Source organism: Microcaecilia unicolor, chromosome 10 (assembly GCF_901765095.1).
Source record: "Microcaecilia unicolor chromosome 10, aMicUni1.1, whole genome shotgun sequence".
Taxonomy (NCBI): domain Eukaryota; kingdom Metazoa; phylum Chordata; class Amphibia; order Gymnophiona; family Siphonopidae; genus Microcaecilia; species Microcaecilia unicolor.
In genome coordinates, this window is record NC_044040.1 from 196,048,674 (window position 1) to 196,071,900 (window position 23,227).

Here is a 23,227-nt window from a genome sequence, read left to right on the forward strand (position 1 = left end):
ATTGCCTCCCAAAAAAAAAAGTAACTACAAAAACTCTTTTCTTATTCAACTTTATTTACTGGAAAAAAATATTATAGAATAATCCTCCCAATCTTAAATCTCACACGGCTCCGCCTTCCTGCATGTAAAATTCTACCACATACACATTCAACCTAATCATTCACACTCCACTACTGTTAAATGTGCCTCACTCATTGTTCTGAAGGGTTGATATGGAAGCACCTACAAACGGCACTTTACACTGAAGAGTATATTACTCATAGCTCCACCACATATCTCCAATTTTCATAAACAAACAGCAATGTGAAAAAAGGATGATGAACTCTAGTTCTTGCTACGTTTTTTGTGGCTTGTATCATTCTTTTTCATTACCCAATTAATGGTATTCCATGCGCTTCACACTCATCAGCACACTATTCCTCTTCAATCACTGACTGTTTTAACGTTGCCCATTTGCACTTATTCATGCATTTGTCTTTCTCAGACCATTTTCCTAGTTAAAAGTGAATTCCTCTTTTATGACTTCTGATGCATTTGAACTTCTGATTCATCAATCATACAGTTCTATGCAGCTTCCATGGTTTTATTATTGCTTAATTTATGTATTCATTGTCTGTACTCATGCACATGATTTTATACATTGTTTTCATTAATATTTGTAATTGTTTTACTATTACACTAGTAAAAGAGGCCCGTTTCAGAGCAAATAAACGGGCGCTAGCAAGGTTTTCGTCACCAACACCCCCCTCCCTCCCTCCTGGCCACCCCTTCATTTTCTGCCATTGCTCTGCCCTCAACGTCATGACGTGAGGGCGGGGCCCGGAGCAATTCCCCCCCCCCGCCTCCCTCCCTGCCAACCCCTTCGTTGTTCTGCCATTGCTCCGCCCTCGAGGGCGGGGCCCGGAGCAATTTTGGTGGCTTCACCACCATGAACCTTCGAACCTTTTTGAAGGAAGTCAGGGCTTGGCTTCACTGACGTCAGTGTCCTCAGAACGTTGAGGGTGAGTTTTATTATAGTAGAAACATTTTTATGTATATTTACACCTTTAAAAGTTCCTTTGCTAGACCGCTGACGCAGGCGTGGCTCACTAAAACACGAATCGTGGGCGGTGTATTTAATAAAATATTGAGTTGACGCCTCCACTATAGAAGGCTCCTCGTGCTTTTTGCTGCTTCTTGGATTCCCTCTCTGGGGTTTCCTTTCACATTTTAATATTCATTTGTGTGTTCTCAGTGATTAAAGAAGTCATTTGTGATTAGGTACTTATATAGATAAGAAAACACATTCTTCCACTCATGTATGCTTATGCTTTTATTGCAGTAGAGCATGCCTCTTTGCATATCTCCTTCATTATCCCACCATTACAACAGTCACAGGCCATTCTACTTGTAGGTAGTGACAGTATTATGTCAAGCACAATACCATGGGGACTGTTTTGTTGTGCCTGCGTTTTCTCTTTCTCAGACTGGACTTAGGGCTTCGCAAAGGTTCACAACAGATACTGATTGACAGGAAGCGTCACTCAAAAACAGCAAGTCGCCATCAACCAGTCACTCATACTAGGCTGTTCTCCTTAAACTGAGGCCTAGCAGTGCAGTGGCTGTACTAGGGGAACAATTTAAGCAGCAATTAGCAAGTTCTCCACCCAGGGAAAACAAGGCAGGTAACAAGATAAGACCAGATTAGTGTTAGACTTCAACAGCTGTTCGTAGTTGACAAGGCAAAAAAGAGGAATAATTCCGTGTTCTCCTCAGCAACATCTTGTAAATTAACTACAGCCGTCAAACTGAATGTCCTTTTTATCTTCCTTTTTAAAATCTGTTAATTGCTGCTGCTGTGGTGCTGTCAGGACCCATCTTTGCACTCCCAACTCTGCGAAGTAGGCAGTTTATTAAACTAGCCAACAAATCACTAAACCACGTGCCGCAGTAACGAGAGGATGAGGGACGAAGAAACATCGAGTTCAGAAAGTTCTTTTAACATGTGCAATGCTGGAAGAAAACAGTCCAGCCTTCATCAGACACAGTGTCATTGTAAGAAAGGTCCAGTTTCTGTAGTCGTGGCAGATGACCCTTTTGTATCACAGAGGCTGAAAGTAAATAAGACACATTTTCATCAGAGGAAATAACTTTTTCAGTTTCAATTAAATGCAGAGCACCTTACAAAGACAGAGCTCTAAAAATAAGTTTAGATAATTGAGGTTGTATGCAGGGGCGTAGCCAGACACCCAATTTTGGGTGGGCCTGGGCTCAAGATGGTGGGCAGAAGAACCTCGCCCCGTCCCACAGGTGATTTGGTCTCTCCTCTCACCTGCATGCCATAAGGTCTCTCAAACATCCCCCCTCTCCCGTATACCTTTTAAATTACAGATGTTCACCAGCAGCGAGCAGCAACTAATACACATGCTCATGTTGGCCCCATACCCTTCCCTCTGATGCAACTTCCTGTTTCCACCTAGGCAGAAATACATGAGAGGGAAGGCTGTGGGGCCGGTGTGAGCAGTATGTATGTCACTGCTCACTGCAGGCGAAGATCTGCTACTTACAAGGTATGCAGGAGGGACACTTGTTGGGAGTTTTCGGCTGGTGGGGCTTGGGGATCCCTGCCAGCCACATCACAGGTGTGCTGCTACTGGGTGGGCCTGAACCCAAAGTGGTTGTATGTAAATGAACTGATTTTTCGTGGCTCCATTGTAACAGGGAGGCTAGTCTTATAAAATCATTGACTGCTATGTATGTGTAAAGCTTTTATGGATGTTTTATTGTGATCCACAATTTTTTTTAAGTTCAGGGCCCCACTTACTAAACTGTGCAGGAATCGTGAGGGTGGTTTGGTAAAATACTTTTTTTTATTGAAGCAAAAAAAAATTGTTGCACGGGAAATGGCATGCATTTGGGGCACACTACTGCTGGCTTCTGTGGTAGGTCAATGGTAGTGCCTGATCGGAACGCACCACCGCCGTGGTAGCTCTAAGGCGTTAAAAAATTGAGGGGCCCTTTTACAATTTAATAAAACATTCAATTTTTAATTGAATAAAACATTCAGGGCCTCTTTTACTAAACTGGACTGGCAATTCCCGTACGGCAAATGACAGGAAGCCCATAATAACCGAATGGGATGGATTCCTCGTTTGCTCCTCTGGGAATTGCTAGCGTGGTTTAGTAAAAAGGAGGTCTTCAACATTTTAAATTGGATAAAATATTCAGCCCCCCCCCCCCCACTTTACAAAGTGGTAGTATCCATACCACCACTTTGCCGCGCACCTGCCCCAAAACGCACACCATTTACAGTGTATCAGATTATTATTTTTTGTGATGGGGCTTACCTGGAGTAATCGGCCAGCATCGAACGCTGCTGGTTAGCGCTGAGGTAGCGCGGGAGCCCTTACAACTTCCAACATAGGTGGCGGTAAGGACGCCCCTGGGAAATGGCCACACGGCGAGTATTTCACTTACCACATAGCCATTTCTGTCCCCCACCTGGCATTTTCTTTTCCAGGCAGCAGTAAAAGGGGGGGCCTCGGCGTGCAGCAAACCCCCCACCTGGCACTTTCTTTTCCAGGCAGAAGTAAAAGGGGGGGGCCTCGGCGTGCGGCAAACCCACCCACCGCTGCCTGCAAAGGGCCCCTTTCACTGGAAAAGGAAGAATTAGTGGTTACGGAGGATGGGCAAACTGGGTGGGCCATTTGGCCTTTATCTGCCGTCACATTTCTGTGTTTCTATACAGATATTTACAACAGGTTAGTCAATGAAATCTTGTGGTTCCTTTTGCCTCTTTGGGGTGTTTATTCCTTTTCTAGCTCCATATTCTAGTTTATCCTTTCTATCTATTCACTTTCAAAATAAGATAAACCAACCTGTCTGTTGGCATTTTAAATATTAATATTACAATTCTATATGTGCACACTTTTCAAATTGGAGCTTTGGGCTATTATTAGGTAACTCTTTTTCTTTTGGCTACCATGTGTTTTAGATACTTTGACTCCTGAGGCAGGCAGTTTTATTGCCAAAACATGGTCCTTGTTGAGGCCGTTGTATCTAGTTTCTTAATAACATTTTACTACAAATCAACCTCAGGAGATTTGACTTATTGGTTGGCCTCAGTGGCGTAGGAAGGGGTGAGGGGGCGGTCCGCTGGTTCCCTATTCCCTTCTGCCCCAGAACAGGTTACTTCCTGTTCTGGGGCAGAGAGAGCAGGGAACCAGCGGAGCCGACGCAGCTCCCAGCGACATGCACTCGGGGCGGTTCGGCCCTCCCGCCCGTCCCTCGCCACTTTCCTATGTAAGTACGCGCCCCGGGTGGGGGGGGGAGGGTGCGCTCCACAGGGGGGAGGGGTGCGCAGCGGCGACCTGCCCGGGTGTCAGCTGCCCTCGCTACAGCACTGGTTTGGCCTACATCCCTTCCTACTACTCCAGTTGCTTCCACCCATTATAGAACAGCACTGAGTGCCGATTTTTTTTCGGCACTGATTTTTGAGCACTGCACTTCCTGCTGGTTAGTCATTTTAAATAGGAGGATCGACACAACAGCTAGTAGGAATGAATAGTATAATATTACATTCAAAGATTTGCATGAAACCATGAACTTGAAAGTGTGGTGTCTATTATGCCTCTTTATACCAGTGGCGTAGCTAAGTGGGGCCAGGGGGGGCCTGGACCCCCCTGCCGACAACCCTCTCGATTTTAGCTCCCCCCCCCGTCATTGCCGACCCCGCTGCCGCCACCGACTTTGCCCCCTCCCACCACCAACCCGCTGTTGCCTGCCTTTGCTGGCAGGGGACAACGTGCAGGACGTCAGAAACAGAAGGAAGCCTTTTGCGAGAAGAAGAGGACCTTGGCTAGCGGGGGTTGAGGTCCCCTGCAGCAAAGGTAGGCGACGGGGTTGGCGGTGGGAGGGGGCAAAGTCGGTGGCGGCAGCGGGGTCGGCAATGACGGGGGGGGGGGAGCTAAAATGTGCTCCCTCACCTCGGGCTCTGGACCCCCCTCCCACCGAAGTCTGGCTACGCCCCTGCTTTATACAGACCTAGTGTGGCCACATCATCAGCCAGCAGATCACAGCTGCTCAGACTCAGAACTTGAAAGTCTTTTGCAAGGCTTAAGGCATCCAAAGTTGCTTTAGTCTTCCACCAACACACTTATTCCATGACAGATCCAATTCCTTCATTCCCGACAGCTGAAGAGTAGCATCAGCTGAAAAAAAAACAGGAAATGTTCAAATAACACGTATTTACAAGGACTGCCACCAGTAAAACCGTTTCAGGTTAATATGCATACTACTAACTGATGTTAATTAGATTCAAATTAAGTATACATTACTACAAATGGTGAAGCACATGCATAATAAAAGTGTCTGAATGCAGATAGTAATATAGAGAAGTTAAGTTTTCAGCATAAATCTCTGTGCTATGCTCTACACAATTTTTCACTGTGCAAGTAATTAATTTTATACATTTTTTTTTGCTCCTCAGTAACATCGGTGCAAACTCATTTGCATGGCAAGTGCTGTTAATGCTTATTGGTTCTTGATCTACCACCTTTCAGGGCCTACCAATCAAAGCATTGGATGAGGGGCTGTGGAAAATGGAGGGGGAAGAGTTCCGATAACAATATGTGGGCAGGGCTTTGGGTCAGGAGAGGGGCCTGGGGAGTTCTGTTGTTCAGGAGCTATGGGGGGGGGGGATTGGAAGGGTTATGGAATGTGATTAGGAGGTGGGGGGGGGGGGGGAAGAGTGCAAATGTGGGAAGCTCCGCTGCAGCGTTTGGCTTTGTTATTATTTTAGCACAGGCCATACTGTGTCACGGGCAGTGCCAGACACAGGCAGTACCAAATAGCCCACGCTAACACTGTCATGCCGTATGGCTCTTCCCTGTGCAATAACTGCAGGGCAGATGATGCTGGGCAGGCCCAATGCACTTACTGCAAGTTACTTTTTTCTGTTACCCACAGCAAGCGCAAAACCTTACTGCACTTTAGTAGATGTTCCCCTCCCCCACTGTCTGTCTCTATGAAGAGGAGGAGTCTTAGTAAATCTGGCTCATTAGATGTTCCCCTCCCCACTGTCTGTGTCTATGAGGAGGAGGAGTCTTAGTAAATCTGGCTCATTATGATGTAAGATGCATTGTGTGCCTTATTTTAAATGCTTTCTTGTACATTAATAATAATATAACAAAATATTAGGCATATGGTATTGCATGAAGATTCCTGAGAAAAATTGGGTTGTAACATACATCAATGTGATTATTACAAATCGGTGTTCTGTTCCAAATTCCATATGCCTAATATTTTGTTATATTATTATTAATGTTGCCACAAAGAAGCAACTTTCAGCACCAATTAGAACTTACGTGCACAACTTGCTAAGCATATTCTATAAAGCAGTGGTGTAACTACGTGGGGCCTTGGGGGGCCTGGGCCCCCATAGATTTGGCCCTGGATCCCCCTGCTGACGACCCCCTCGACCCCCCTTCACACTACATGTGAATCTTCATATGTTGTATATATCATGATGTGCCCTTGTCCCAAAGTGTATGTGGGAAAAACCATTCGACAATTGAAATTACGCTTAACAGATCATAAACATAATCTAAAGGTGGCACGAAAAGAGGCACCTTTAGTGAAGCATAGTATAGAAAAAATGCATAAATTTGAGGATTTCAAATGTATTGTTATCGAGCACGTTCCTGCATCCCAACGAGGAGGGGACAGGAACAAGACATTAATCCGTAAGAGCAAAGGTGGATACATAGACTGCAAACCTTAGATCCTAAAGGACTAATGCCAGGATAGACTGGAAAGTCTTTCTTTGAGGCAAGTTGGTCTATCTCTTTAAACAATAATTAGAACATGATTGGCCACGTTTGGCCGACGTCATAAAAATAGCGTCCACCATCTTAGAAGGAAAAGACGCTGCAAGTTTGAAAGTATAGGAAAGTCTCAAGTAAGTTTCCTAAGCTTAAGGTAAATGATTCCCTCTACCCTCTTGTGAATGTAACAAGCTGTCTTCTTTATGTTTAGATTTGAAACGGTACTGCTCCTTAGGAAGCTAGAGGTGAAACGGTGAGCTCGCTGTAGGGCGTACCGGAAGTCCCTATACGGAGAGCAGCAGATAAGTGTACCTTTTAAGTAAATATTATAAAGTGACACAAAAAAAAGGAAATAAAGAAAAGTAGAAGTTTCAGGCTAATGAGGATACTCGAGGTAGCTTATTATACTAAAATGGAAGCCACCGGTAAGAGTCAGTGAGCAATATATACTTTTATAAATTTGCTCACTGAGTGTCTGAAGCCGATTCTCCTACAATTAGAAAAACAGAGGGATGTTGTCTTGCTATACATAGTAGACTTGAGAAAAGAAGATAAGCAAGTCCCATTACTTTATTTAATTATTATTAATGTACAGTGGGGGAAATAAGTATTTGATCCCTTGCTGATTTTGTAAGTTTGCCCACTGACAAAGACATGAGCAGCCCATAATTGAAGGGTAGGTTATTGGTACCAGTGAGAGATAGCACATCACAAATTAAATCCGGAAAATCACATTGTGGAAAGTATATGAATTTTATTTGCATTCTGCAGAGGGAAATAAGTATTTAATCCCTCTGGCAAACAAGACCTAATACTTGGTGGCAAAACCCTTGTTGGCAAGCACAGCGGTCAGACGTCTTCTGTAGTTGATGATGAGGTTTGCACACATGTCAGGAGGAATTTTGGTCCACTCCTCTTTGCAGATCATCTCTAAATCATTAAGAGTTCTGGGCTGTCGCTTGGCAACTCGCAGCTTCAGCTCCCTCCATAAGTTTTCAATGGGATTAAGGTCTGGTGACTGGCTAGGCCACTCCATGACCCTAATGTGCTTCTTCCTGAGCCACTCCTTTGTTGCCTTGGCTGTATGTTTTGGGTCATTGTCGTGCTGGAAGACCCAGCCACGACCCATTTTTAAGGCCCTGGCGGAGGGAAGGAGGTTGTCACTCAGAATTGTACGGTACATGGCCCCATCCATTCTCCCATTGATGCGGTGAAGTAGTCCTGTGCCCTTAGCAGAGAAACACCCCCAAAACATAACATTTCCACCTCCATGCTTGACAGTGGGGACGGTGTTCTTTGGGTCATAGGCAGCATTTCTCTTCCTCCAAACACGGCGAGTTGAGTTCATGCCAAGAGCTCAATTTTTGTCTCATCTGACCACAGCACCTTCTCCCAATCACTCTCGGCATCATCCAGGTGTTCACTGGCAAACTTCAGACGGGCCGTCACATGTGCCTTCCGGAGCAGGGGGACCTTGCGGGCACTGCAGGATTGCAATCCGTTATGTCGTAATGTGTTACCAATGGTTTTCGTGGTGACAGTGGTCCCAGCTGCCTTGAGATCATTGACAAGTTCCCCCCTTGTAGTTGTAGGCTGATTTCTAACCTTCCTCATGATCAAGGATACCCCACGAGGTGAGATTTTGCGTGGAGCCCCAGATCTTTGTCGATTGACAGTCATTTTGTACTTCTTCCATTTTCTTACTATGGCACCAACAGTTGTCTCCTTCTCGCCCAGCGTCTTACTGATGGTTTTGTAGCCCATTCCAGCCTTGTGCAGGTGTATGATCTTGTCCCTGACATCCTTAGACAGCTCCTTGCTCTTGGCCATTTTGTAGAGGTTAGAGTCTGACTGATTCACTGAGTCTGTGGACAGGTGTCTTTCATACAGGTGACCATTGCCGACAGCTGTCTGTCATGCAGGTAACGAGTTGATTTGGAGCATCTACCTGGTCTGTAGGGGCCAGATCTCTTACTGGTTGGTGGGGGATCAAATACTTATTTCCCTCTGCAGAATGCAAATAAATTCATATACTTTCCACAATGTGATTTTCCGGATTTAATTTGTGATGTGCTATCTCTCACTGTTACCAATAACCTACCCTTCAATTATGGGCTGCTCATGTCTTTGTCAGTGGGCAAGCTTACAAAATCAGCAAGGGATCAAATACTTATTTCCCCCACTGTACAAGAAAGCATTTAAAATAAGGCACACAATGCATGTATGTATATATATATATATATATATATATATATATATATATATATACATACATATACAGCAACGGGGGAGGGTTAGTGGCGGGGGGGGGGGCTAAAATGTGCCCCCTCCCTCTGGCTCTGGCCCCCCCTACCGCCAGAGTCCAGATACGCCTCTGGTTTAGACCAAAATGTCTAACTTATGTTTTTGTTTTAGTGTTAGGAATGCCCAGATCCTGCTTAGACACGCTACCTTGTGATTTGAACATACTTCTGACGGACTTCATAGAAAAACATCTAAAAATTGGTTTTGTGAGGAAAAACATGCAAATGCAGATTTATGCCACTTTTTGGACGTTTTTCTCTTTTGAAAATGAGCCCCATATAAAAACACAAGCAACTTCCTCTCCTCCCCCCCCCCCTCCAAAAAAAATGTATTTAAAAAGTGCAAAAAGGCAGGCAATGCCGGAGAATCCTTAAAGTAAAACACAGACTACTTTTACTGCCACTGCAATTTTCCAGGTGCCTGGTGAGAAGTCTAAATTTTTAACTTATTTTAATATTAATAGTTGTAAAATTCTTACCCAATGCAATGAAGGAGTCTTCCTGTAATGCACAGTTGTTGAGAAAGATAGATTTCAGCTTTGGCAAAAACCTGAGCCTGCTCAGAAGGTGCTCGCAGGCGCTTCCAATGTTTTTATTGGACGATATATTCAGTACTTCAAGACTTGCAAGAAGAGGTATTACCTGAGCTTCAAAATTAACATACTTGTCAGTGTAAGTAAAATATCTATAAATCAGGAAGAAAGTGAATACCACTTTGCTGTTACTCCGCTAGCTTTTACATTCATATGCCCCAGACTGTATATAGTGCGACTAAAGTTGTGTGGCCAAATTGTGCATGCAACTTAATTAACAAGTCGATCAGCGCCAATAATTGGCCACAAAGAAGCAACTTTCAGCACCAATTAGAACTTACGTGCACAACTTGCTAAGCATATTCTATAAAGCAGTGGTGTAACTACGTGGGGCCTTGGGGGGCCTGGGCCCCCATAGATTTGGCCCTGGATCCCCCTGCTGACGACCCCCTCGACCCCCCTTCCGCCGTCACCTGCCTTTGCTGGCGGGGGACCCCAACCCCCCCCCCCCCGCCAGCCGAGATCATCTTCTTTCCGCAAAAGGCTTCCTTCTGTTTCTGACGTCTGCCTTTTGCGGGAAAGAAGAGGACCTCGGCTGGCGGGGGTTGGGGTCCCCCGCCAGAAATGGTAGGCGTAGGCGATGGCGGGGTGGCGGTGGGAGAAGGGGGGTGTCGAGAGGCTAAAATGTGCCCCTCACCTCGGGCTCTGGACCCCCCCTCCCGCCGAAGTCTGGCTACGCCCCTGCTATAAAGTGGAGTGTGTAAATTCTTCCACATGGATCTCAACGGGGGTGTGGCCATGGGAGGATCACGTACATTCCTAAAAATTACACGCACTGCTAGAGAATACGGCCGAACTGCGCTTAAGTTAGGCGCAGGCATTCACACCGGGTTTTAGTTGGTGTAAATAGCTGAGCCTAAATTTCAGTCATGGGGGTGGGTGTTACGCTTATTCTATAAACTGCACCTAACTTTAGGCGAGGTTTATAGATTCGCACCAAGTGTGGTTTTTTTCAGCGCCAGTTTTTTTAGGTGCCTTCTACAGTGTTCAAAAAAAATTCTCAGTCTCTAGTATTTCTGAAGCTAATGTACACATTAAATCAGTGGTGTAGCTACGTGGGGCCACAGGGGCCTGGGCCCCCGTAGATTTGGCCCTGGACTCCCCTGCCGACGACCCTCTCGACCCCCCCCCCCTCCCGCCACCGTTGTCGCCGTGGGCAACCTTTGCTGGCAGGGGACCTCAATCCCCGCCAGCCAAGGTCCTCTTCTTCCTGCAAAGGTTTCGTTCTGTTTGTGACGTCCTGTATGTTGTACGTGCAGGACGTCAAACTCAGAGAAACAGAACGAAGCCATCTTGCAGGACGTCACAAACAGAACGAAGCCTTCGCGGGAAGAAGAGGACCTTGGCTGGCGGGGATTGGGGTCCCCCACCAGCAAAGGTAGCCCACGGCGATGGCGTTGGTGGGGGAGGGTTGTCGGAAGAAGGGGGGGGGTCGACAGGGTTGTCGGCAGGGGTCGTGAAAGTTGATGGTGGCGGGGGGGGGGGCGGCCGGGGGGGGGCTAAAATGTGCCCCCTCACCTCGGGCTCTGGACCCCCCTTCCCGTCGAAGTCTGCCTACGCCCCTGTATTCAACTACCATCGTTGAAAAAGGCTTCCACCTCAGACAAGCAGGATTTTACTGAGGACAGTGTACCAAGTCTCTCCTGATCTGTTTAATCACGAAGATGCATTCACAGTCTGGAAGCTAGTTCCGCAGCCCTTAGAGATCCTATGTACTTTTCCCAAGCTCTCTTGAATTCAGATACTTTTTGTCTCCACTACTTCCACTGGGAGGTCGTTTCACAAATTCACCACCCTTTCTGTGGAGAAGTATTTCCTCAGGTTACTTCTGAGACTTTCCCCTTTCGCCTTCATCCTATGTCCCCTCATTCCAGAGCTTCCTTTCAATTGAAAGAGGCTTGTCTCCTGTGCACTTATGCCATGTAGGTATTTAAATCTCTCCTCTCCCGCCTTTCTTCCAAAGTATTGAGATCTTTGAGCCTGTTCCCATACGCTTTATGATGAAGACCACAGATCATTTTAGTAGCCACCCTCTGGACCAACTCAATCCTGTTTATATCTTTTTGAAGGTGAGGTCTTCCAGAATTGTACACAATATTCTAAATGAGGTCTCACCAAAGTCTTATACGGGGGCATAATCACCTCCTTTTCTTAATGGTCATTCCTCTCCCTATGTACCCAAGCATCCTTCTAGTTTTCACTGTTGCTGCATGAACCTGAATTTTTAGTATTAAATCTAAAGGTGCCAAATTCCAGACTATTCCTCTAGCTTTGCTAAGTCATTCCTCATCACAGCCACATCATCATGGTGTCTACCATATTGCAGATTTTGGTATTATTCGAAAGAGGTAAACCTTACTAGACAGCCCTTCAGCAATATCACTTACAAAAATTTTTAAAAATAAACAGCTCAAGAACTGAACCTTGTGGCATTACCACTGGTATCATCCTTTTCCCTCAGAATGAACTCCATTTACCACAACCCTCTGCCACCTTCCACTCAACCAGTTCCTTACCCAGTCAGTCAGAGAGCACACAGTGGCGTTCCTAGGGGGGCTGACACCCAGGGCGGATCGCCGATTCGCTCCGCCCCTGGCGAAAGAACCCTCCCACCCCCCGGGTGTCCGCCGCTGGGGGGGGGGGTGCCGCGCGCCTGTCCGCTTCGTTCGTTTCCATGTTCCCTCTGCCCTGGAACAGGAAGTAACCTGTTCCGGGGCAGAGGGAGCACAGAACGAACGTAGCGGACAGGCGCGCAGCACCTCCCCAGCGGCGTGCACCCGGGGCGGACTGCGCCCACCGCCCCCCCCCCCCTTGGTACGCCACTGAGAGCACACAACATTTGCTAAACCTTACTGTAGGTCTTCAGTTTGTAAAAACATCATTAGATGCTTTTGAAAATGCCTCTTACTGTATAAGACAGTTCTGTTATTTAGTTTGAAGTCAGAATTGCTGTATTTCATTTGCTGTCACTTTACTTCAATCACTCTGGTTGGCTTATCTTTTACAAGTACAGGCTACAGTGATATGTCTATGTGAGGACATTTGGCAACAAAAACAGTTGCATTGGCCAGTATGGCTAATGTCAACAGGACCTTGTACTATGAATTTATCCTGTAACAACTAGATTTACACAGCAGTACATGAAAGCTCTGTATGCCCCCCTCCTCTTGCCGCTAAAGGGGGGGGGAGCAGAACAACTTCAGAAGAGACTGAAAGAAAGCCCTTCTGGCAATGGAAAAACACTCGACAGTTCAATTTTTCTCTTTTATAATAATGCTAAAATTTATTAGAGTAAATAAATGGTTACAATAAAATATTCTTTTATCCCAATGTTACAGAAAATTTAATTCTTATTGATATCAGTCCAAATTTCAGTATAAGGAAAATAAAATCTCTCTGTTTCCTTTGGAAGCTATCAGAATCTGACTTGTACAAGATGTGCTTAGCCAGAATACTGAAGCTTAATTTTGTCCAATCACTTAATGCCTTATATTTTCTCTCTTACTTATCTGGTATTCTTCAACTGTGACCTCTAAGGTCACTCTCACATAATTCTGCTTCTTTGGTATTTTTCCCAATTATCCATCATTTGCACTTTGTAACCTCCCTCCCTCCCTCGAATACTTATCATACTTGTCCTTCACCGAGAAAGGCTCTAAACATAACACAGTGACAGTTTGAAACAGACACTTGTTAAAAAGTTTATGGCCCATTACTAGGGCTAAGCAAGCCTGTCTATGGTCTCTGAGAAGACCAAGAAGACACAAGCTACTTAATTGCCCTACTAGATTGGGGAGGATTTCGGGATGATCTCTTTAGCATGCATTTGCATGCTCATTACACTGATGGCAAGCTCGTTTCACGCTCTGAGCATTTGGCGCTAGCAAATGCGGGTGTTAGTTTGGCACCTCTAGCGCCTCTAGGTGGGGCTGGTGGTTGGAAGGTGGGGATAGCGCTGGGCAGACTTATACGGTCTGTGCCGGAGGTGGGGATAGTGCTGGGCAGATTTATACGGTCTGTGCCCTGAAAAAGACAGGTACAAATTAAAGTAAGGTATACACAAAAAGTAGCACATATGAGTTTATTTTGTTGGGCAGACTGGATGGACCATGCAGGTCTTTTTCTGCCGTCATCTACTATGTTACTATGTAGATCATAAATAAGGAAATAAGTAATATATACAAAACTGGCTGGTCTGCAAAACCAGACAGCTCTATACTAAACAGCTCTCAATTGTACATTATGGAAATACTGAAAACATTTTGACAACTCTGACAGTGATCGTTGCAGAGTCCAGATTAGGTATTAAATATCCTCAGAGTTTAACCTCTGTAGGTGTCCAAGGCTGCAGGGCATTATGTTCCCTCATCTACAAACACAATCTCTTGATGGTTGCTCTTGCTGCAGTGCCTCAGTGTCACAATAAGGATCTCAAGAATTTAAACGTCAGGGCTCCAGAATTGCCAAATGAGTAGTCTCAGGAGTGAGACTTCTGGCCACGGCTGGCTTTGCAAGTTACATCTCTCTGGCGTTTCTAGATCCATTTCTTCCATCTGAAAATCAGCATAACCCGAGTGAGATGTGAAAGAGCTACAGCTGTCCTAAGAACCCTGGTAACTGGTTCCCTAGGGCCTACAATATCGAGATAAAGAAACCGTACCAGGGGCGTAGCCAGACACCGAATTTTGGGTGGGCCTGGGCCCAAGATGGGTGGGCAAAAGAACATTGAGCCTGCAAATAGGCGGGAAAACGTGGGATATAAATGTAACAAATAAACTAACTAACTAAATAAAAATAAATAAATACAAACTCTACCCTGTCCCACAAGTGATTTGGTCTCTCCCTCTCTTGCCTGCATGCCATATGGTCTCTCAAACATCCCCCTCCCCCGCATACCTTTTAAGTAGCAGATCTTCGCCTGCAGCGAGCAGCGACAGATACGTACTATTCACACCAGCCCCACAGCCTTCCCTCTGATGCAACTTCCTATTTCTGCATAGGCTGGAATACATCAGAGGGAAGGCTGTGGGACCAGTGAGAGCAGTACTTATCTGTCACTGCCTGCTGCAGGCGAAGATCTGCTATTTACAAGGTATGCAAGAGGGACAGTTGTTGTGTTCTCAGCTGGTAGGGCTTGGGGATCCCTGCCAGCCACATTCATGCATGTGCTGCTACTGGGTGGGCCTGAGCCCAAAGTGGGTGGGCCTGGGCCCACCCGGGCCCACCCTTGGCTACGCCACTGAACCGTACACAACAGAATCCTATTTCAGACTGGCCACTCTTTTCACTCTACTATCAGACACCCAGACAGTGACGGGATCATGTGTAGGTGAAGTAATGCAATATCAAAAATTAATTAAGAAGGTATAAGAACATAAGAAAAGCCATGCTGAGTCAGAGCAAGGTCCATCCAGCCCAGCACCCTGTCTGACAGTAGCCAGTACCTGGCAGGTTCCAAAAAGTAGTTCTAATTTCCATAGTTAATGTCCACATATAAACAACCTAAAGTCAATGGAGAAGAATGGTGGACAGGAAGTGGAGGAATTCAAGGAATGAAGAGGTAATGGGGGAGAGTAAAGACAGGTCAGAGACAGGTACAATTAGGATTACCATATTTGTTCCCCCCCCCCCCCCCACACACACACACACACACACAAAGTGGACACATGCCCTGCCCCTGCCACATCCACCACGCCCCCTAAGGGTGTCCTATCCTCCCCTTACTGTACTGCCCTGGTGGTCTAGTGACCTCTTCAGGGCAGGAAAGAGCCCCCTCTTTCCTGCCCAGAACGGCTGCAGACTGTCTTGCTCCCTCCCATATCGGCGCCAATTCAAAATGCAGAAGTCTCGCGAGGCCGCTTTAACTCTCGGTGGCCATTTTGATTCGGCACTGGGACCGGAGTCAGCAAGAAATAGTCTGCAGGTGCTCCGGGCAGCAAAGAGGGGGTTCATTCCTGCCCTGAAGAGGTCACTAGACTAGATAAGGGGAGGGGATAATAAGACACCACTGGGCCCACCTGCCCGTTTGTCCGCAAATCCGGACAAACAGGCAGGCTGGCAAAACCCGCCCGGTTGCCCGGCCATGTCCTCAAATCCGGGTAAAACCGGACGTATGGTAACCCTAGGTACAATGACAATAGTGTCCATTATACCACCTAATTTTGACCCACTAGCTACCACAGCACCTAGATATATTCTCTACTGATTAGGAAATAGCTCCTTACTCAGGGCTGCCATAGCCACTTCTGTGATGCCGCACTGATGCAGGTCGAGTACTTGCAGCTGCTTCAGGCTGGCTAGAGGAGCCGAGTCCTTAAATCCTCCACCAGCCTCCTTGTTACAAGACAGATCCAGTTTTCTTAGATCAGACAAGTACCGGAGAGCAGTACCTAAAATGATTTTTCAAAAATATGTTTAGAAAACCTAAAAAAAAAAAAAAAAAAGGATCATGGATTACATACTACAGTGCACAAAACAAATTTATAAACGTGTTCAAAGCTAGATTTAAAGCAATAAGAAAGAAGTAAAAAGGCACTATGAAGTTTATTTCGGTAAGGTATAGCAAGTTGTAATGCATGTTAACACATTTACCACATCTCCCATTATTCTTAATGTGGCCTATTCACTAATAACATGTGATAATACATTAATGCGCACCGCACATTAGTGAATAAACCCTGTGTTTACTGATAACCTAAACAACAATCTTGATCAGTGTTTCCCAATAGAGGTAATCAGCCCAACAATGAGGAAAGGCTAAAGCGGCTAGGACTCTTCAGCTTGGAGAAAAGACAGGTCTATAAAATAAATGAGTGGAGTGGAACGGGTAGACGTGAAGCGTCTGTTTACTTTTTCCAAAAATACTAGGACTAGGGGGCATGCAATGAAGCTACAAAGTAGTAAATTTAAAACGAATCGGAAAACATTTTTCTTCACTCAACTTGTAATCAAACTCTGGAATTCATTGTCAGAGAATGTGGTAAAGGCGGTTAGCTTAGCAGGGTTTAGCAAAGGTTTGGACGGCTTCCTAAAGGAAAAGTCCTTAGACCATTATTAAAATGGACTTGGGAAAAATCCATTGCTTATAAGCAGCATAAAAATGTTTTATACTTTTGGGGGGATTCTGACAGGTATTTGTGACCTGGATTGGCCACTGTTGGAAACAGGATGCTGGGCTTGATGGACGTTTGGTCTGTCTCAGTATGGCAATACTTATGTACTTATTTTCCATGTCATTTACAGGAATTGTAGGGGATTTATTGTTTTTTCATCAATTCTTTTGTAACAGAAGCAATATTGTTGGTACTATGTATTTTTTTGCCAAAGAGAGCACGCTGTTTTCTTATAGTACACACTACTCGGGAGCAGTGGCGTAGCCACAGGTGGGCCTGAGTGGGCCAGGGCCCACCCACTTAGGGTTCAGGCCCACCCAACAGTAGCACACATTTAGTGGTAGCTGGTGGAGATCCCAAGCTATATCAGCTGAAGACTTCCCCCTGATGGTAAGCCAAGATGGAAAGAAGCGTTTTCTCGCCAGCTGAGATATTTGTTTTGGTGCTGGTGGGGGAGAACACTTGGTGCCCACCCACTTCTTGCCTGGGCCCACCCAAAATCTATTGTCTGGCTACGCCCCTGCTCGGGAGAGAGAATCTGCTTTTGAAAAAAAAAGTCCACGCTATTAATGGCACATGCCAACAAAAAAAAATGCAGGGTTTTTTTCTTGTAACCGTGGGGCAAACTAGACATGAAACAACATGGGATGCATCACAGACATTTCCCATGTCATGCCAAACAAAGTTCCCAGCCTGTGGTCCATAGATCCCTGGAGGTCCGTAAATCACGGAAGAGAAAAAAAAAAAGTCTTCTAATACTGCTATAATCCATATGAGCAGAATACAGAGGCTGCTGTAGAGGCCGGGATCAGCAGCGGCAGCAGAGACGTCGACAGCAGCAGCAGCACTGGTCGCTGTGAGGGTGAAATCAAAAGTGGCAGCTGAACAGACCAAAAGTACAAGCAGTCATGGGGGTGGGATCAAGTGGCGGCAGTGGCAGTACGATCAGAGGCCTGAAACTGGAGCACCAGGACCACCTTTGTTCTTTATACTACTGTTTCCCACAAGGAGTGGCACGAGGCTATAGCTGCTGTCCATAACCTGCTACTTCCTGCAAGGAGTAACTGCTACAGAGGTCCTAACATGCTACTTCCTGTGGAGTGCCCCCCAAGACCACCACTGTCACTGCCACCTGGGGGGGGAGGAGGCAGCAGATGGTCACTGCATATGTAAACACAGTGACGATCCCAGGTCGGCTGCCACCCAGGGCGGATCGCCGATGCGCACCCCCCCCCCCCCCCCCTCGGGTGCAGCACGACCCCCCCACCCCCCACCCCCCACCCCCCACCGGTGCATTTTTGGGCTGCTGGGAGCAGCCGTGCGGCTCTCGGCTCTGCTGGCTCCCTGCTCCCTCTGCAGAAAGTGGGAAAAAAAAAAAGAGAGAGAGACTTCCCAAAGTCAGCACTCCTTACAAATACACACAAACATATAATTGCCAGCACTCAGTTTTACTAACCTAAAAATTGAATGCTATCCTGGTTTAAGCCACACCTGTGCAACTTTAACACGCTGAGATGTGGGACATTCTTCAGCTCTTGAGCGATAACCCTTAAACTGGAACCAATGTTTTTATTCATGGAGAGATCCAGGACATTTAGATTCTGCATACCACCCAGAGCCTGAGCTGGAAACAAAAGCACAAGATAAAGGTATTGTATGATGCTTAATCTTAGTACAGTCACTGCTTCTACTGCATAAGCGATAAAAAGGATTAGCAGCAGCAGCAACAAAAAAAAAACCCTGCACAAATAAAATTTAAGCAGTATAAATGTATGACAATTTATAATTGCACGAGGGTTTTACATCCTATAAGTGCAACACTCAGCACTCTATTTACTAAGGCATCCTAAGCATTAGAAAGCAGGGACCTCAGTCTTTAAAAATTTGCCCTGATTTTCAATAGAGATTGTTTCATCAGAAAGGCAGAAAAAGTTTAATACATCCATTAAAAGTAACATTCAGTCTGTCCCAAGGTAAAAGCCTTTTGGTTAGGAGTATTAGGCAGAATTTCTCAATTACCAAGTGGGTTGTACTAGCACAGGGGTGGGCAACCTCAGTCCTCGAGGGCCACAACCCAGTTGGATTTTCAGGATTTCCCCAATGAATATGCATGAGATCTATTTGTATACAACAGAGGCAATGCACGCAAATAAATCTCAAGAATACTCATTAGGGAAATCCTGAAAACCGGATTGGGTTGCGGCCCTCAAGAACCGAGGTTCCCCACACCTTTGCTGGGTCTAGAGCTGGGGAACCGAGGTACAAGGGATGAGAATGTGAAACGATTCATCGGTAATCTCTTTATGGTGGCCAAAATGGTGATAGCACAAAATTGGAAAGCCGAGAAGAGCTTGGTGACATGGGAGTAGGAGAGCGTTTGGGGAGAGTTCATGAAGTACGACAGGATGGTTTGGGTACCAAGGGGCAACCTGAAACTTACCCACAAGATCTGGTCTCTATTATGGCTAGGAGTGCTAGGTACTTGGAAGAGGAGAGAGGTAGCGCCTTAAGGCACCGAGGGATTAGGGGGTATTAGAGGGAAGGTTATTAAGGGGTCTGTTATCACAGAGGAATTCTGAGCCACCCAAAGGTCTGGTCGCTCATAAGGTAAAAGGGAAGTAGCTGTGTACACAGGGTTTCTGTTAAGGGGTCAATTAACTCTCCATTGCCTCAGGTACAAAAACTTATTGCGACCCCACTAGGGACAGAGAAAGTTGCTGCAAATAATAAAAATGTAAACTGCTTTGACTGTACCATAGAAAGGTGGTATATCAAATCCCATTACCCTTACTATTTGTACCTGATAGATCAGCCCAGAGGGGGGAGGAGGGACATAGGAGCCAACTTTTCAAAATGATTGGGGGTGCTGAATTTTTTTTTTTTTTTTTTTTTTTTTTTTTTACAGGTGCTGCGTTCCCCCCTCCACCCCATCCCCACTCCCTCCCCCCTGCCCCGCCTCCCTCGTCCCCCCGAGTTCCTGGCCCCCCTCCCTCCCTGTTCCAGTCCCTCTCAGTTCAAGGCCCCCTCCCTTCGAGTTCAAGGCCCCCCTCCCTCCCTCCCCTCTCTCTCTCCTTTCCCTCCCCCCCTCCAAATTTTAAAAGTCATCTATCTTACCTCGTCAGGAATAGGGCGGCAGCAGCGGTAAAAAGCATGCAGGCTCGGCTCGGTGCTTAGTTGTTTTCCCTTCTCTCTCAGCTCTGGTCCCGCCCGTGCGGAAACAGGAAATAAGGGCGGGACCAGAGCTGAGAGAGAAGGGAAAACAACTAAGCACCGAGCCGAGCCTGCATGCTTTTTACCGCTGCTGCCGCCCTAACCCCGAAGAGGTAAAATAGACTTTTAAAATTCGGAGGGAGGGGGGCCTGGAACTTGAAGGGAGGAGGGAGGGAGGGAGGGAACGAACTTCCGGTGGGTGAAATATTGTGGGTGCTCGAGCACCCACAGCACCCATGGAATCGGCGCCTATGAGGAGGGGGGCTTAAAACTTTAAGCTTAGTGTTGTGTTACTGACTAGGAGCTTTGGCATTATAACGTCTTTTTAAATTCAATAAAACTACATGGAGATAAAAAAAAAAAAGTTTCAGGTACTGCAAATGACAGACAGGGTAACAAACTTCACTAGTGCAGGTATTGTTACTATTGCAGGGAAACATATCCTCTGGCAAATTAAAAAAAAAAAAACCCAAAAGCAAATCTATCTTTCCACATATTGACCTATTTCTGGGCAAGGAGACGGTCTCAGATTGCACTTGCCCTAGGCAGGGCCGCCGAGAGGGGGGGGGGAGGCAGGGGGGACAAAATTTCCCGGGCCACCAAGGGGGCCCGGCGCTGGGGTCAGGCCGCCTGCGCTGCAGTCCCCGGTCTCACCTGCCTGCCTCCAGGGCTCCGGGCCCCTGCATTGGAAGCAGCAGTCACAGATCGCCTCCCTTCCGGCCTTCCCTCCCTGTGTCCCGCCCTCGTGGAAACCGGAAGTTACATCAGACGGAAGTTACATCAGACGAGGGCGGGAGTCGAGGGAGGGAAGGCCAGAAGAGAGGCGATCTACGGCTGCCGCTTTGAATGCAGGGGGCCCGGAGCCGTGGAGGCAGGCAGGTGAGACCGGGGACTGCAACCGGGGGGGGGGGGGGTGGAGGTGGGGCGCCCTTGCCCCGGGCCCGGCCTAGTCTCTCGGCGGCCCTGGCCCTAGGACCTGGAAAAACTCATCTGCTAGTCTTCCCGGTCTTACCAATAGTAGAAACTGATTTGAGGTGCTTCCAAATAGTTCTGTGCACTTCAGCTGTGGAGGCGAGTATCTTCCTCCAGATCGGACAGAAAGCAACAAACCACTCACTTCCCTCCTGCAAACCTACTGCTCCAGGGATTGCCGTCAATTAAAGAAAGAGATACCCATGGGACAAACTGCTTACGGAGAGCTCAGTGTGACAAGATTTTGTATTCTCTTTTCTCATTACTATCAAGTCATAAGCAGCAGAACAGGGGTGGACTATAGGCCCAACCAATATTTTGCCCAACACATCTGCAATTACAGAGCTTAGGGGCTAGACTAGAGATTGGTTTCTTTGCCCTTCCAAACGAAAACGTGTGCTACTGTCCCTGCCATAAATACAAAGATTTACATATTCCCCCTCCCCCATCAAAGTTATGATCTAATGCCAGAACCAGGGGCGTAACCAGACTTTGGCAGGAGGGGGGGTCCAGAGCCTGAGGTGAGGGGGCACATTTTAACCCCCTCCCCGGTGCAGCCGACCCCCTCTGCCACTTTTGACCCCCCCCCCCACCCCGGCACCGCCACCACTCTACCATCCCTTTCAACCCCCCCTCCCCACCACAGCCAGGTACCTTTGCTGGCAGGGGTCCCCAACCCCCACCAGCCGAAGTCCCCTGCAGTGCCGGTATCAAAGTCCAGCATATTCGCTGATCTGGATTCTGTTTCTGTGAGTCCTGACGTCCTGCACGTTCCTACGCCAGCAAAGGTACCTGACAGCGGCGGCGGCAAGGGGGGTCAAAGCAAGGGGGCCAGGGCTAAATCTGCAGGGGCCCGTGCCCCACCTAGCTACGCCTCTGGCCAGAACTCCTGTAGTAGGGGGTATTTAGTGTCAACCATCAACTTCAAGCTGGAAAGTGTAATGGGATGGTTAAATCTATCTAGCTGAAGGACTGGGCCCAAAACTTGAGGGGGATGGATAGAATAGTACAGCCTGGGATCTACCTTACTGAAAAACAGATCTTGATCTAATAAGGATGATGTCATTTTCAACAGGGTCAGAGTTGAAATGCAATCTAAATATATGCACATTTACCCTCACTCGTTTAATAGTGTAGTTAGCGCAAAGAAAAAGTTATACCCAGTGGCGTAGCAAGGGGAGGGGGGGCTGCCACCCGATGTGGGGCGGTACGCCGTTGCACCCCCCCCCCCCCGGGTGCAGCATGATGACATACCCCCCTTGGTGCAACACCCCCCCCCCCCCCCGAACCAGTGCCTACCCTCCTCCGTCCAACCAGCTCCCTACCTTTTAAAAAAATATCGGAATCCAAGGCGAGGCACAGCGCCTCGCGCCTGCACGTAAAAGAAATGTGGACCGTCTCATCGGACCTTCTCTCGCTCTGTCTGTCCCGCCCTTGTGGAAATAGGAAGTTGCGTCAGCGGAGGGCGGGACAGATACAGCGAGGGAAGGCCCGATGAGACGGTCCACATTTCTTTTACGTGCAGGTGCGAGGCGCTGCGCCTCGGTTTCTGATATCTTTTTAAAGGTAGGGAGCTGGTTGGACAGAGGAGGGTAGGCACTGGGTCGGGGGGGGTGTCGATGCGCCGAGGGGGGGGGTGTCATCGTGCTGCACCCGGGGGGGGAGGGGAGCTGGCAGGGAGCCCCCCCCCAAAGCTGACACCCGGAGCGGACCGCCCCTCCCGCCCCCCCCCCTGCTACGCCAACGGTTATACCTAAAAAATTGCTCATAATATCATCCCACAAAATGAGTTCTTTGAAAAAAAAAATCAACATACCTAACAAAGTCCCGTCCTCTGATGTTAGATTACAGTCCGTCAGCATCAGTACCTTCAGACTGCAGCTCTTCTGGAATCTTTCCATTAGCAAATGGAGATTTCCTCCTATGTTACCATTCCATGATAAATCCATTTCTTCCAGTTGAGGAATAAGACAAATTGCCTTTCCTGCAATACATCCCCAAGAACACTGGTTATTGGTAAATTGAGATAGAGCTTTCAATTATGGGCATAATACATGTCTGCAGTGGCGTTCCTAGCGTGGATGGCACCCGGGGCGGATCGCTGATGCACCCCCCCCGCCTTCGAAATGACACCTCCCCCCCTGGGCGAAATGACACCCCCCTGGGTGCACGCCGCTGGGGGGGTGCCGTGGCGCGCGCCTGTGGGCTCCGACTTCGCGAACTTCGCTCGTTCG

The 23,227-nt window shown here is 47.3% G+C and overlaps 1 long non-coding RNA gene and 1 pseudogene across 1 annotated transcript; one reads left to right on the forward strand and one right to left on the reverse strand.

Moving 5' to 3' along the window:
- Positions 1-1,474: 1,474 nt before the first annotated feature.
- LOC115478670 overlaps positions 1,475-23,227 on the reverse strand; it is a 44,447-nt pseudogene continuing 22,694 nt past the window's right edge.
- On the forward strand, positions 2,361-7,057 carry LOC115478671. The gene is made up of 3 exons (XR_003943561.1): positions 2,361-2,372; positions 6,898-6,937; positions 7,015-7,057. It is a non-coding gene; the product is annotated as an uncharacterized LOC115478671 (long non-coding RNA).